General features: G+C 38.1%; 1 non-coding gene across 1 annotated transcript; it reads right to left on the bottom strand.

Moving 5' to 3' along the window:
* Window positions 1-247: 247 nt before the first annotated feature.
* On the bottom strand, window positions 248-319 carry Trnae-uuc (transfer RNA glutamic acid (anticodon UUC)). The gene has a single exon. It is a non-coding gene; the product is annotated as a tRNA-Glu (tRNA).
* Window positions 320-11,902: the final 11,583 nt, after the last annotated feature.

Genomic DNA, 11,902 nt, shown 5'->3' with positions numbered 1-11,902 from the left:
TGGAGTAATCTATAAGACGAATTAGACGATTGCTCCAAAGACGATTTCTTCAAAATTTCATCAATAGCATTCATCTATGTTTACAGCGTTCAAGATTCCTTACGAGGATCCGCTTTATAAAGATGGTAGGTTCATTTTGTACGATTCATATACGGAAATGAAAAAGATTCCTTTCAATTAATTGAACAGACTTTAATCAATTGCATTTGTAAAAAGGTAGCAAAAAAATTAAACCATAAAATACTCGTTCCCACACCGGGAATCGAACCCGGGCCGCCTGGGTGAAAGCCAGGAATCCTAACCACTAGACCATATGGGAATCATGCATTGCCGTAGAGCGCACGTGGTTTTTATCGCATATTTGATATTTCAAGTATAATCTCATATTTTAACTATTCTCCAAGATTGAATCAGTTACACTTACAGACGAATAGTACTTTGAAAGTTAACTAGATTCATTTGCAGTACTTCACCTGAATATCTAAATCACCATATGCACTAAAGTGGAACCTCGTTATAACGAACTCGGATACAACGATTCATCGGATATAACAAATATGAAATTGTGTGCCGAGTAAGAAAATTCACTTCATACTGGATATAACGAAGAATCGAGTATAAGGAACAGATTTTCTGGTCCCGTGAAGTTCGCTGTAACGAGATTCCACTGAAGTAGCGAAAGTCTTACTCTGAATAATACATAGTGAACCTTCAAAGTCGATCTTTACATTTTGCCGGCTTGACATCGGCGTCGGGTATCGAAGTTAAAGCTTACAAAGCGGTTCAGTTTGGATCGTTGCCGACATTGTAAACACGTACTAGTCACCAGTACAGCAACAAGACCAATAATAGAGTCTTGCCAAACACTAATTATTTACTCACTCGCCAATTTACTCAATTAACCTGTCCTCCTCTGTATATATACCCCTGTTTTTAGTCTAAATCTCACACCTGACGATGATCTCTAGGGTGAGATCGAAACGTCGTGTCTTATATATGTTTTAGATTTAATGAATAAAGTCTTGTTTTTAAAATCTTTTAATCTGTAGATAGTGGGTTTTTATCTTATTATCCGTTCATCACGTTTGAGTGCGGTTATCGTTCTAATGGAGTCTTTTTCGCGACAGGTTAACAAGACTTCATCACAGCTGCCTCTCTGCTAGATTGGACTAATCTAAATTGAGTCAAATTAAACATTTTTAAATGATGATCAGAAGTTTCGGAATTATCAATTCACCTCATTTATTATTGGTTGGAATTTCGTCGCGTTCACACTACGAAGCAGTTAGACCGTTCTAAACGGGTCCGGGTCCGAAACGGGACAAATTTAGAACGGACCGAATCAGAGTGCGCGAGTCAGATTCTCGCCGGGGTTATTGCAACAGTTTCCTAACTAAAGATTCCTAACATTTCTCTGTTTCTATTCTACCGCTGTCATCCCCGTCTTACTTGGTTGCTTTTGTTTCTTCAAAACAATCTGTACCGAACAAGACCTATTACTCACCACAATCAGATACCCACCCGCTTCGATTAGCCTCAACTCAGTTATTATATTGACTGTAGAGTGTGAATTATCAAAACAGATATCGACGAAGTGTTTTACAGAGACGCAGAATATTTTGAGGTATATATACAAAATGTCATCGAATATTATCACAAACTGAACGCAGTTCGGAACGACAGTAAATATTTTTAGAGAAATAATTGCACATGATTATAAACACGATATATTGAAACACGTCTAAATTTAGAAACCGCGGTAATTACAGCAAAACCGAGAACAGATGAAAGTTTCACAAATACGAGTCTGGCGCCAGTTTGATGGGAGAACTTTTACAAAATAATTGGACTCTGGATCAATTCGTCAACTTCTGACATTTGCGAATTCGTCATTACTTTGCAGCGACTCTTTTGAGAAATGTCGTGCGAACTTAGAAATAGTTAGTAAAGTGTTTGTTTTGAAGCGTGAATTGTGTTCAATATGCAGCGAATGAAAGCGTTGTTCGTAGTTTTACTGATCGCTTGCGGAGACTGTATATTTACGCGGGCTGATCGCGCAAACTCTGTCGAGGAAGCCGCGTCTGTTACAGTCAATTCATCTTGTAACAACACTCAATACTCCGTCGATTCTACGTCTGGTTACATCGTTTCACCGGACTATCCGTCGTTAGTGCGCGGTGTCGAATGTCGTTGGTTCGTCAACAGCTCTTTGCCGGGAAGTTTTCTCGTTCAAGTTTACTACGACATCGAGCCGTCGATATTCTGTAACGAAAACTACCTTCTCGTCGGTGAGTCCGAAAACAAACTCTGCGCTACCGGAAAAAAACGACTAGATATCCGCAGTAACGGGTTGATTTCGTTGTTGTTTAGGAGTAACGTCGATGGAGCGCGAGGTAGTCGGGTTTATATCATATATCGTTTTGAAGAACAGAGTCGCTTGAAAATCTTACACACATGCTACAAACGTGCAGTAAAAGAATTACCAACTCAAACAGGTTATGAATTCAGGATTTCTACCCGGCGATGTAAATTGTTGTTAGAATGGATCGGGATGCCAGACGGGTTTGCAATGAATTTTACGTTTATACAGATAGATTTTAGATTAAGACCAGGTGAGGATCCGATGAAAACTCGTCCTCAAATTCACGACGGATGGAACAGCACCAGTGAACCTATAGCTCTTATACGAGAACAAACCGGACATCCGCCTTCATCGTTTTATACTAAAACTAATAAAGCGTGTGTAGAATTTGAAAATAAAGAGTGGTTTACGTCGCAGTTATTCGTGCAAGTTTACAAAATATCAGATTGGAACATCTCTAACCCGTTAATTCAAGTCTATAATGAATCAGGACTGCTCACTACAATTGATGGAATACCAGATATAGTAACTCAGTCTAAACACTTATACTGCTGGTCTATCACAGTCGATGTTCTGCAGTACGTCGTCTTCAACTGGACACGTGATCTCGACTCGTCACCAGGTGTCGTAGGTGTATATAAACAGGAAGGGTTACGGATTGTTAGAACTGATATTTTACTCAGTTTTAACCATCTCAAATCTCTGAGTGTAAAATCAGACGGATTTCTCGTGATTCTGTGCGTTTTGACGACATCGGATTTTTTAAGATCGAATTTGAAAATAGAATTTGAAGTGAAATCAATGACAATATCAGACGTCTACGTCAACAAGCCAAGGATATTGGTAAGTTTATTACAGTGATTTGTAGATTAGGTTCGTGTTATAGAATCATTGTAATTATCTATGATTTTGATGGCGATTTTGACCAGTGAAACTTTACCGAGAAACTTGGAATAACAACGTTATATGTGACCCAAATTTCAATACATTCGGACGCACTTGTTGTTTACGCAGAGTAATTATGATGATTTGTGGAGGAATTTAAGTTAAGTTTCGATAGCTACATTTTGTACTATCATCAATATATCGAGGTCGTACAAAGTTTGAAATTGTTTTATTGTAAACGTTTAATGCTGTAATCAATTCCCTTATATTTCAGTTTACGGGTTACTGGTCAGCCAATCAATTGTTCCCGAGATCAAAGAATAAATTGTATCGTGTAACTACATTACAACTAAACTGGAAAGTGAACATCTATGAATCACAACAGTTGAAACTATCAGTGTTATCAGAAAACTGTGATCGAGCTGGTTTTTATATATTTGATGGCAGTAATTTCACAGCTAGACGCTATGGTCCGTATTGTCCTGGTTCATACGGTCGATTTGTCGTCAGCCTGATTATTTCAGGTGGACCGGTTACTGTAGTAGCATACGCTTATTACTATAACAATCAGTTAACAGTTGGTAGCTCATCTCTTATATTTGCTCCTACTGATTGTGACGGTTATGTTCTACAGGAAGAAGAACGTCAGATCAATATGACGTCATACTGTCTCGTGATTACTCCTGAAAATCGACGCCTTCGCTCGAAAAATATTCACATATTATCAGAACACGAATATCAAATTGATCTATGTTTTCTCAAGATGTCATTGTCATGTGATCTTTTTCTGAGTTTGAGTAATCAGTTTCTTAATAACAGTCTCGTATTAAACACTGTAGATTTCACAGTTTATGAGATTGGATTCTGGCGGTATCTACTAATAGTTAAACTACGTCGTAAATGTCTAGGAGTGAAAAAATCGGAGAGTTTTGGATTGCCTGGTTCCCCTCTCCCAGTTACTACTAAAGATAAATGTGGACTCGTGCAGTCACCGAACTACCCGGGTCGGGCAGGACGTACATCAGAATCTATGCTCTATAAATTTGAAAACCCGTTACAACAAAATATATTTCAATATTACAGATTTATCGTCAAATCTATTGGATCAGTTTCATGTGAAACAGACAGATTCGGTCGAAAAGATCCGATCATTTTGATACAATCAATCAATTACGAACCCTTTCTTAATGGGAAATATTTCAAAACCATTGAAACTCAACATGAAACTTTAATATGTGAAAATAACGCGGTTCGTGGACTTATATTTTATAGTATATCAGATAATACTTTACGTTTTGAAGTAAACAATAGAATTCCGACATTTCAAATACAATACACTTTACACGAGTCGTTACCGATTAAACATTTCGATGATTTCTACTGTAAACAAGGATTTCTGGATTCGGGAATTTCTTGCATCAAATTCATCAGAGATGAACGTCTGAATTGGGAAAACGCTGAAATATACTGTAGACAGAGGTACGCGGGACATCTACTCAGTATCAACTCAGAACAGGAAATGATTTTAATCAAAAGATTATTCGCTACAAAACTTCTCCGAATGGCGTACACATTAAAAGCACTCATAATGATGATTGGATTGAATTGGCAGGTAAGACTAATGCATTCAAAAATTAATTTGAAAAGATAGAATTTAAAGAAATAATATATTTCATTTTCTTCACGAAACAGAATGATGGTTATTACACGTGGACTGACGGTAAACCATTGAGCTACACAGAGTGGTATAAACCTGTTATTAATGAAACGATACCGGAAGTTATTCGAGGATTGATATCTCCGCTAAGAAAACAACCGATAAATGACGTGAATATGCCGTGTACGGCGATGATACTGAATAATCCACGAGGATTGGCGAACTGGGTTCGATTCCCGTGTCAAATCGAGGAGACGCACACGACATTCATTTGTGAATCTGAGAGAATCGACATCAAAAACAAACACAATTCAACGATAAACGACGCGAACAATTCAACAAATACAGAACTAAATAAAACCATAGATCAAATGATTCCCGATGTTACTTTGATTAATTCAACCTGTCCAAGAGGTTGGGTAACTATTTCCGGACAATGTTATCAAATACAAACCGACTGGAAAAACAATCGAGGTTTGAATATTCGGAGTGCTAGAGAAATGTGTCACAGCGTCCGCGCCGAAATAGTAAGACTCACTTCAAATACTGAAAGCGATATGAACAATTTGGTCAGCGAATTTCAATATCGACATCAATATGGCGCTATTTTGACGATGGGCCACGACGGATTTAAAGTTATCAAACCACTGGTGACCAGAAATGAAATTACGTATATTCAATCGGTTAAATGGATATTAAAACCTTTCGATGATACAAAAGATAAAGCGCATTCCGTGTTATGTACCTATAATGTAACTGGTGAAGAGTTAGCTTCTATAAGCGGTTGTAAATCGTGGCAGTTTGAATGTAACGATCGAAGATGTATCAGCGACCATCGTGTATGTGATACCATACACGACTGTCAACACGGTGAAGATGAACTCAATTGTACGGATATCAATTTACACAGTCAGTTCCGCTGTAACGATGGACAGGTTATATCGATTAGCGGTTTCTGCGACTTTATGAGAGATTGCGTCGATGGATCAGATGAGAACTCGTGCTATCATCCACCGTGTTTATCTACGCGATATCGCTGTTCCAATCACCAATGTATCGATAGTTATAAACGATGTGACGGACTAGTCAACTGTAAAGACGGTTCCGATGAGATCGGATGCACTGCCGAACTTTGTCAGGGTTTCTCGTGCGGGGACGGTGAATGTATTAGTTCTCAGTTGTATCGGGATGGTGTCGTGGATTGTAGCGGAAGTCTCGAAGAAGACGAATTGGTCACTAATATGACATTGAATCCCGATGTTAACTGTAATAATGGCAATCACTGTACGACTCGTTTCACAGATCTGTGTAAGGAATCGGATGAACAAAGATGTTCGTTCAATTCTCCTCGCTGTTATTCCCGACACGAAAGGTGTATTTTAGAAAGGATGCCGATTGGTTTCCCGGTATGTAGAAATCTTGAACATATACTCGCGTGTAATGACTTCGAATGCGCGGCTGGTACTGTAAAATGTCCGGCATCTTACTGTATACCGATCAGACACGTTTGTGACGGTCGATCCGATTGTCCTAATTCTGAAGATGAACGAAACTGCGAGACTTGGTCGTGTCCGGGAATGTTTAAATGTGGCCAGGAAAATCGATGTATTCCGCAATCTGAAGTCTGCGACGGAGTCGTAAATTGTAAACATAACTCGGATGACGAGACATACTGTAAGGTCACGTGTTCTGAACGTTGTAATTGCCGTGGTCATTTCATCGATTGTGAAAATGCCCTTTTATCAGATATTACTGGTCGTTTTATAGAATCAACTCGGGTTTTGATTTTGTCGAATAACCGAGTCGTATTTAACGAATCGATGTTAAACTCTTTCATTTATCTTCGTTTTCTCGACATTTCAGGCAATAATTTATCTTACATCGTTCCAAATGCGTTTTCTAATCTAAACAATCTATACACATTAGACCTTACACACAACCGCATAACATCATTATCTGCTAATACATTCGCAGGTTTGATCGCTATAAAACAACTATTTCTTATCGGAAATCCGCTGCAACATTTAGAAGACGGTAGTTTCCGAGGTCTGACGTCACTTACTGTTCTCGATCTTCACGGACTTTCTATATCGGTTCTCGGTGAAAATGTATTTAAAGGTTTATCCGCATTACAGACATTAAATATCAGCAGTAACAGAATCCATTATATTTCTAGCTATGCTTTTTCGGGATTGGCTCGACTTGAAATTCTAGACCTTGTCAACAATTTTGAAGTAATATCCGTACAAAGAAACGTCCTTGGCGATCTTACATCATTGAAATACCTCGCTTCGGATGCTTACAAATTTTGCTGCATGGCACCGAATGTTGACCGATGTCTCCCCGAAGCTGATCAATTTTCCACCTGCTCTGACCTGATGGGTAACACTGTACTGAGGGCCATCATCTGGATGATCGCATCTTTCAGTTTTCTCGCTAACAGTATCGTTATTTTATTTCGCGTTCAAGCTTTGCGGATGAAATCCACCGGAACACGTAACACATCTTCAGATGTCCTCATCATAAATATTGCCGGTTGTGATTTTCTGATGTCGGTCTATTTGTTTTTGATCGCAGGAGCTGACCACGCGTTCAAAGGCGTTTATTATCTGAATTCTGAAGCCTGGACGGATAGCTCATTATGTCGTCTCGCCGGGGTTATTGTCACCGTTTCGTGCGAAGGTTCCTTAACTTTTCTCTTAATTCTAACGCGTCAGAGATATTCAAATATCGTCAACCCGTTTTCTAGAAGTCCGATTATAACTCCGAAATACGTTATCGGTATTTGCTGTATTTGTTGGCTCGTTATAAGCACAGTTTCTATTCTACCGCTGTCATCGTCGTCTTACTTCGGAGACAATTTTTACGGTACAACCGGAGTTTGTTTGCCTATGAATTTACTGACGATCGACGTCAATGGCTGGCACTATTCATTCGCTATTTTTGCCTTGTTCAATGCGGCCATATTGGCTGCGATAATGACGACGTACGCTCAGATGTATAGACTCGTATCTGGAAGTAGGTCGGGTTCGGGTAGAGCCGATCCTACCGAACTGGTTTTAGCTCGAAGGAGTTTAGTAATCAATCTTTGTAATTTATTTTGCTGGCTACCGATAATAATCGTTCAGTTTTGCGCCGTATTTTCGGTCGACATACCGAACCAGGTGGCCGCTTGGCTGGCCGTTCTATTTTTACCGATCAACTCGTCTCTGAATCCGCTTCTATATACAATACTAACTATCGATATGAAATCAATTAGAACGAGATATAAACGTCAACAAAAGAAGTAGATTACGAAAACTTCAGTAGCAATAAAGAAGCTTTTAAACGAATCGTTTTAGTGTTCATGGTCGCACACCAAACTCTAGTAATTAATCTAAAGAACAAAGGACAGATATTAACGACGACCTTTGGGCCCGTGATCCATTCAGTTTTTTCTATCACTACTTCATCTAAACAATTTATTTGAAACAGTGTTTTTTCGTAGCTATTAGATTAATTGTAGATTGTTTGTTAAATGCAATAGTATCTACCTAAGGTGCGGATTTAAGGGGCTCGGTGAGCCCTTTACTGACCAGTGCAATTGAAATAGACGATTACATAGATGACGACTTTTTAATTTGTATTCACTGATGTAGTGCGTGTTGCGTGCGTGCATGCGTGCGTGCATGCGTGCACGAGTGTGTGTAAGAGTGATTGGTTTGATTTTTCTTTTAGGGCGGCACGGCTCCGATAGATCTTTGTGATCTCTTCGTGTAGCCCACATTTTCTTGTTACATTTTTGTCACTGTATATCATGCGATATCAATAATGTAATAATGTAACGACCTAATGAAAAATAAATACTATACTACTTTACTAAATGTGCCACCGGATGAAATTATTTTTCAGCCACCACCGAACCGTATGGCGACCGATTCGGGTAAACGAAATTGCCAAGTAAAAGAAAGTGCAATATACCCCATGCAAAATATCATAAGCATTGAATATAATGATCGATATATGCAATCAATTTTCAATAGAATACGAAGTCAAGGTTGAGGCTTAATAGACTATATATATTCACTATTTTATCTACTTGTTCTTCCCTGGCATGATTAAATCCTTGAAAATCAAATGTTTTATTTCAAGGTCATATTATCAAAGTATCAAAAACTGGTATGCACTTGGGTAATATGATCGCTACCGATGAGACAGACTCTCAACGGATATACCACGCGATATGTGATTTAAACAGAATAGTAGATTTATTTCTCTCACAATTTATTCATGTTAACCCCTTTATCAGATTTAATTTCGAAAGTTGACTATATTCGAGTATATTGGAGCGTTGCTCGCCAGAGGTTCATTTTCGGTAATCGGGTGATGATTCGAAGCGTTCAGATTCAACAGGTTTAAGGTTTATGAATATTTTTTTCTAGTTTAATTCCGGTCTCGATACAGTTGGATTGACAGGTACTTTCGTTGATCACGCTTAATCAGCTATCAGAATAGAACACCAACTCTCCATCTATCTACTAATTCTGGACGATGAACAAATTGAAATTTGTTTTTTAATGGCTCACAGAATTGTCGAAACGTCTCTTTTCTTACTATGGGAGGGTTTATCAACTAACAGTTTGCAGAGTTAGCCTATAGATAATGCTTTGGTACGATCATCTGGAAATGACAGAAATCGTTTTTCGATATCAACCACTTTTGCGGGTAGGTGCCGAATGGATGCCCCATCTTAAGTTTTATGTAGGACCCAGTTTCGTTAACTGAATATTTTGTTTTAAATCGCTTTCATTGCGGAAAAAAATTCATACTCAACCGCGATTTAAAGTTAGAACTTTTTCATAAATATTTTGCCGTTTTCGTATAAGCAACTGAATTCCTTTAGGTAAGCGAAGTTGTTATTCAGCCATATGAACTGTTCAAACCTGTCAGTTTTACGGTACCGAGTATCCATTGTATTACGTACGCTTAATGCGGGTATCAGTTTGTATCCATGGAACCACATCGCTTCAAGCGATCACTATTGAAAGGCTGCTGATTGAATGTATCTAACGTCTGGTGCAGTTTGTCAAGTTGTTTATATACCGATAAAACGTAAGACTCTTCGTAACTCTTGGAAATTAACACTTCGAACACAATAATTAGAATCATTACATCCAATGATGCCAGTCAAATTTCTATGGTTTAGCTTAAGTTCAAACGCAAATCGATGGTCACATTTGATCCGAGTTCAGATTGAGTCTACTGTATTTTAGTTTGCTATAACGAGGGTCCATCTGTTTAAAACTAAGATTAAATCTAACCTAACCTCAGTTTTCTAAAGAGATACAATTCAAAATCTCTACTCACCGCTTTATGTGAGCAGTTTTTCGATTATCTTTTCCTTGAAGCTCACATATGAGTCCTCTATCAGACCAGGTTGGTTTAGTCAGCACACACTTGATGCAATCAGGTCCTGATGAAGTGAGGAAGGTCTGGAATCTGGAAACTGTATTTGTCGGTTTAATCAACACGCATTGACAGCAATCAGATCCTGCACAGGAAGATCTTCCCTGAAAAAGCAACCGAAGTTTAATTACACTTGAATCAGTTTGAATCCGACCTAAGTTAAGTTTGAAATTTAGAATTGAAGTTAAATTGTCCGCTCACCAATTCATGAGTGGAACTTCATGCATTATTTCGATCAGTTGTCGTTTCATTGGGAGATGTGATACCCGAGCTACAGCACTAATATCTGTCCGGCCTTGTTGGTTTAGTCAGCAAACATTGACAGCAATCAGATCCTGAGAGAAGTAGAGCTTATCTGAAAAACAGTATTGATCTCAATGATAATGTTTAATTTGCCTCGATACATGCACATTGTAATCTGTTATAGCCAGTATTAAAAACCTACAAATCTACTCACCACCAATTTCTGTGTGAAGCATCATGGATTATCTCAAAAATGTCAGGAGTTCACAGCGTCGGTTTACTCAGCTTCGGGGTATTGGCCGCAATAAGGTCCTGAGTGAGGAATGGCTGATCTGAAAAACAACAATTTCATATTTCAGTTCTGACTGGAAGAATCAATGTTTTAGTTTAGGTTGGATGCCCGAGTGAGATCCCAGAGACAGAGAGTCAACTATACTAATTCATACACGAGATGTGAACTGTCGAAAGCTGATACGGATCCCTTTTTATAGATCGGAGTGATACAACCCTCACACCAATCGCTTGGGTACAAACCGGTTTCTAAAATGGCATTAAAATATATAGTCAGGGTAGCCGCAAACATATCAGAAAGTATATTATCTAATCCAGGCGATTTTCCGCGTTTCAGTTTTTTTATTACAAATTCCTCTATCGTAACAGGAAAATCTAAATCACGTGGCTCCTGCGACTTTAATTGATCTCGATTATTAAGTTGGAGGTCGGGATCAATAGTAGCATTGTTCACGGATTCACCCAGGCCGGCAAAATAAGTTTCGAATTCATTTAATGTCGGTTTATTACCCTTTCTTTCGTTTTTTTTCCTGGGTGGATTTTAGAATACGCCAGAACGATTTTGCGTCGTTTCAGGCAAGTGCAATTCCGAGTTTCGAAGTAGAATATATGAAGTAGATATAATATCAGATATTCTCTAACAGTCCTCGTTAAAATGATAGTTCTATGCAGTAATTTAAATCCTTTCAAAATCGAATTGAAAGAAAAATCAGTTTGCAACACAATCACATTTCCATTATTGAATTGTCACTCGAATTTTCACAGGAATCAAGCACGAATCTTAGAACTATTTGCAATTGATTATCACCTAAAATAAATTAAGATGATATCATCATAGGAAATATGCAAAAAATTCAATTAATCAAATCTTCATTGTCTGTAATATAAATAACATTTTCATTGTCAATAACTCGAATCGTCGCTGAAATTAAACACGAATCTTATCATAAAATAAATAAAATTAAGACGATATCATCATAGTAAATATGCAATAAATTCAATTAATCAAATGTCCATTG

The sequence above is a fragment of the Tubulanus polymorphus genome, chromosome 9, assembly GCF_964204645.1.
Source record: "Tubulanus polymorphus chromosome 9, tnTubPoly1.2, whole genome shotgun sequence".
NCBI classification, from domain to species: Eukaryota; Metazoa; Nemertea; class Palaeonemertea; order Tubulaniformes; family Tubulanidae; genus Tubulanus; species Tubulanus polymorphus.
The sequence above is the reverse complement of the archived record's forward strand: the minus strand, read 5'-3'. Positions and strand labels throughout refer to the sequence as shown.